The sequence below is a fragment of the Pinus tabuliformis genome, chromosome 6, assembly GCF_031772625.1.
Source record: "Pinus tabuliformis cultivar Carrire ecotype Pingquan chromosome 6, CPIR1, whole genome shotgun sequence".
Classification (NCBI taxonomy): domain Eukaryota; kingdom Viridiplantae; phylum Streptophyta; class Pinopsida; order Pinales; family Pinaceae; genus Pinus; species Pinus tabuliformis.
In genome coordinates this window covers 134,285,544-134,290,586 of record NC_142292.1, presented here as the reverse complement: position 1 = coordinate 134,290,586, position 5,043 = coordinate 134,285,544, and the positions used below count along the sequence as shown (strand labels likewise).

At 40.8% G+C, this 5,043-nt stretch overlaps 1 pseudogene; it reads left to right on the top strand.

The window, feature by feature from the left end:
- The first annotated feature begins 4,004 nt into the window (after positions 1-4,004).
- On the top strand, positions 4,005-4,841 carry LOC149257718 (uncharacterized; annotated as a pseudogene).
- The last annotated feature ends 202 nt before the right edge of the window (positions 4,842-5,043 follow it).

The following is a 5,043-nucleotide window of genomic DNA, read 5'->3' as shown; positions in this document are numbered from 1 at the left end:
ACCTCCTCTTTAATTAGATCCCAGAAGTCGTGGAAGAAATTTGATGTAAAACCATCAGGGCCAGGTGCTTTTCCTTCTTTCAGTTGTCGCATTGCATTCTCCACTTCTTGTAAAGATATTGACCGAAGGAGGAGCTGATTGTGTTCTTCTGTTATTATTTTTGGGATATTCTTGATGATCTTCTCTATGGCTGGTTGTCTATCAACTTGTGGTTCTTGGTGCACCTGCTTGAAATAAGTAAGAAGCTCTTGTTCTACATCTTCATGTTTTTCCAATCGTTCTCCTTGCCGATTCTAGATGTGAGTGATGTTGTTGTGCATTCTTCTCTGTATAGTAGTGCGATGAAAAAATTTTGTATTTCTTTCTCCCTCCTTAAGCCATCTAACTCTTGATTTTTGTTTCCAAAGTATTTCTTCTTGCTTTGCTCTTTCTGCTATTTGTGTCTGAAGGAGTTTTTCCTGCTCTGAGAGTGCTTCGGATCTCCCCTCAGTAATGATCATCTACTGTATTCTTTTCATTTCTTGATCTAGAGCGTTCTGTGCTTGGAAGATATTACCAAAGGTAAGTTGATTCCATTGCTTGATATTTTTTTTAAGATTTTTGAGTTTTTGTTGGAATTGATACATTTTTTAGCCGTCCAGGGGTTTGAAGCTTTTCCAAACTGCATTTATCAGATTGTTGAAGTCTGGATGCATCAACCAGAACGCTTCAAAGCGGAAGGGCCGCCGTGTGGTGCTCCCCAGTCTTTGCCATTGGAGCGAGATTGGCCAGTGATCTGATCCTGTGAGAGGTAAGATCGAGGCCGAGAAGTCTCCTCCAAGATGGATGGCATTGTCTGAAAGCAAAAATCTATCCAATCGAGAGGCAATTTGATGTGTGCCTGCTCATTTGTTATTCCAAGTATAGATTCCATTATTGAATGGCATATCTATGAGCCAATTGTTTTGGATGAAATTTTTTAAATGAATACTTTCATTATCCAGTTTGTTCCTGCCTCCACTTTTTTCTTCCAGCTTAGTAATCATATTGAAGTCTCCTCCTGTGATCCAGAGTGGATGTGTTCTGTTGGAGTTGATCAAAGATAAAGTGTTCAAAATGTCTATCTTATGCATTGCCTCCTGGGGGAAGTAGACATTGGTTAGGTGACCATGCACATTTGTCCCTATAATATGAAAGGTAGCTTGAATGAAGTGCTTACTCGCATGAATATTAGTAAGCGTGATAGCTCGTTCATCCCAGACTATTGCTAGACCTCCTGAAGCTCCTAAGGCATCCACTGCTACTGCTTGACTGCCTGGCCATGCTTTTGCAAGGGTTTGACCAAGTGTTGTAGAGTTACATTTAGTTTCTTGCATGAAGAAGACTTGGGGTTTCTCCTGCTGAATCATGTTTTTTATCATTCTGTATTTCCCAGGGCTATTTAGCCCTCTTATATTCCATGAAGTGAGCTTCATGATTCATTATTGGGTAGGGGACTGTAATACTTTGTAAGCTTGGAATATCTTCCTGATTCCACCAGCATTTCCCCAATGCGAATGGTTCTTTGGAGATCTGTTTTCCTTCCTCTTTTTTTATTATCTTTAGGAATGTTTTTGCCATCCCATTGACTTCCAGGCTGAATGCCTAGGGTTCTTTGCTATTGTGCTCTAGAAAGGATGACTTCCAAGTTTTCAAGCTGTCTTTCTGGGATCTTGTCAAATTCTTTTTTCCTACAAGCTTGTTCTAATCCAAATATGTCCAGATCTCCTATATCTATGCTTTCAGGCTCCTCTTCCATGTGTTGGGCTTCGCTCCTTTCCTCTGCTGTCTCTGTTGCAACCGTGGTTTCTTGCTGCACATTGTCTACCTCCATGTCATGAGATTTCCATATCGGTATCAGACTGGGTGAGGAGGTGGTGTGATCTATGGATTGCTTGTGCTTTTGGGGCTGCTTTGAGCCAGTGTGAATGAATTATGATGATGCCCCGGGAGACCCCTCAGAGTGTAAAGGGTTCTCGTTGTTATTCGAATCCGGTTGTGCTAAGATCTCAAAGCTATCACTCGTGGATGGCATTGAAGTGTTGGCGGAAGGTTTTTTAGGGTTTGATGTAGGTTTTTTGTGGTTCTTTTTGTGGTTACTGACCTTGGTAAATCCGTCAGAGTTAGGTTTGTCTGAGGAGGTAGAGGTCGGGGGTTTCAGATTTGATGGGCAGTCACGAAAGAGATGGCCAAGGGCATGACATTTTCTGCATCGAAATGGGACATGTTCATAATCTATTGATTGAATCCATTCAAAATCATCATGATATAAACTTACCGCATCCGGGAGAGCTTTGCTTAGATGCATATAAACACAAATGCGAGCGTAGGAAGTGTATCTTCTGAGTTTTGTCTCCTCCACAATTTTGATGAATTCCCCCAGTCCATTTCCAATATCTTGCAGTGAGTCTTCATCCCAGTACTCCAATGGAAGGGAATAGAGACAGATCCATACTGGTGCCCAGCTTAGATCTTCTTTGTCCGGGTTGAATCTTTCAATCCAGTCTCTCAAGTAAAGACCAACTGCATTAAAGAAGTATGGTCCTCCATCGAGGACCCTGTTTCGATCTTCTATACAGTTGAAGACTGCCGTAAAGAAGCCCTTAGGTCCCAGCTGCAGGGTAATGTGCCCTTTTGGTTTCCATTTGGTTGCGATCCATCCATGCAAAGCTTTCTCTGTAGGCCAGAAGCCTATAAATTTCCCTATTAATGCATGATCCTTCATATACTGGATTTGGGTATTGATTCTTTGACTTGGGAGCTCAATCTTAGGTCTTTCAGCTGCAACAGGCTTACAGGTAGCCGATTTTGCTTTGGGAGCCACATTTCTTTCTGTATTATCTGTCTGTGTACCAGGAATTGTTCCCGTTTCTTCCTGGGGCTTTTTCCCGTTATCTTCCGTGTGCATCTGAATGTTTTCTTGATCATTGGGGGGAGGCGCCGTGTCCTCCCCCTGGAGGATGTCCATGATTTGTGCGCTATTCCTTGTCGTATATTGTTGTTCGTATTGTTGGAGAATTGTTACAGAGGCGCCGTGGTCTGTGTAGGTCTGCCGTTGCAGGGTCTGACACAAACCCTAAACCTCCATCGTTTCGCCCCTTACCATGTTCTGAAATTGTTAATAAAATAGAGAGTTTGCATTTATTATTCATAAATATTAATTAACTTGTGTTTACAATTTAATTTAAAAATTAATTCAATACTAAATAAGAAATTATAGATCATTCCAACTCCATTTTTCTCTCAAAAAAATGGGACACCATTTGAGAGATAGCAATAAAAGTTTTGTTTCATATTCCCCTGCTTTAACTGCCACAAACACAATTGCATTCAACTCTATATCAATCATGTACAATGCCCATGAATTTTGTAGGAGACAAGTGGTTATGCAAAACAAATTTCTTGGAATTGACATCTCATTTAGTTGAAACTATGTTTCTACATATCAATTTGAACAAAACATTACCAAAAAAATAAAGTTATAAAACTTTGGTTGGAGTAAGATGCTCGCCAAAAAACACCATTTAACACAATATTTTCACTTTCATTTCTATTTTTTAATAAATGCTTTAATTATCAAACTCACAGCCTATCAACTATTCAAACCCAAAGTAACTAATTTAAATTAAACAAACTCACAACTTATTAACTATTCAAACCCCAATTAACTAATTTAAATTAAACTACACGTATGTAAACCTCACCATTAAATTATCATCAATTAATGGTGGTTACGGTAGTGGTTAGCGTTATAGGTAGTCGTTACCAGCCCAGTACGTCTGAATCCTCATATATGGTCCTGACGTCGAGTAACACCTAACCAGGAAGAGTCAAGGAAGACGGGTGCACTGTGTGCACGTTGATGAATATATATATATATATATATTTCAATGTCAAGAAAGTACGCTTGTGCAGATGCAGTGTACTCAAAAGTTTTATAATTATCACTCTTTCTATTACCACCCACCTGTCTCTGCGATGAAAAGTTGAGATGAGTTGATACAGCCGTGAGTATTACAGTGATTGAAGAGAGAGCACGATGGAGGTTGCAGGAGGGATGAGGATGAATATGTTGGAGTTCATTCGCCACCATTTGCTGGGAGAGGAGGACGATGTTGATATTATGCGTCTATATGATGGAGGAGGAATTGAACCCATGTCCTCATCTCCCTCTTTCTCGCCTATCGCTCATGGCGCTCATGGCACCAGAGATTATCTGCGCGCCACTGCCACTGCCAGCGGCTCATGCCAAAATAGGAGCAGCAAATCAACATCAGAAGAGAATGAGAATGAATATACACAAGCACAGGACTCTTCCTCTTCTTCTTCTGTATGCGCAGTTATGAGAGCAGAGGCGTTTAACGTAAAGCCACAGGCACATGAGGAGCAGAATGGAGAGATGAAGCAGATCAGGGCCAGACAATACAGAGGAGTCAGGCGGCGGCCGTGGGGTAAATTCACAGCGGAAATTAGGGACCCCGCCAAGATGGGGGCCAGAATTTGGCTGGGCACTTTCGACACCGCCGAAGAAGCCGCTCTCGCCTACGATCGCGCTGCCTTCAGATTCCGCGGGTCCAGGGCTCTCGTTAACTTTCCCCTGGCCATAGCTTCCAGTTCTGAAAATCGTTGGCCGCAGGTCACAAGGTGCAGAAGAGAAAGAGAAGGGAAGAGAAAACCGTGACAGCGAATGCGAGTGGAAGAGGGAACGGCATGGGATCAGAGGATCTGCCATTTAGTAAAAGAAAATAAAATGAGTGAGAAGCCCAAGTAAGATCAATAAATGCTCCAATTTACAGACAATAATGTAATTTTTAATGCTTTTTAATGGCGTATGTTTCAAATCATAACTTAGGCTAGATATATCCTTTCAGTTTTGACTCGTAATTTTCATAATTATTATTATTATTATAAAAAAAAATTATTTCTTTTGGTGTTTTTACCATCTAGAAAGAACCTCGGCTGCGTCAACATATTTACGACGTTATTGAGTATTTCGAAATATTAAATTAAATTAATACTATTTAT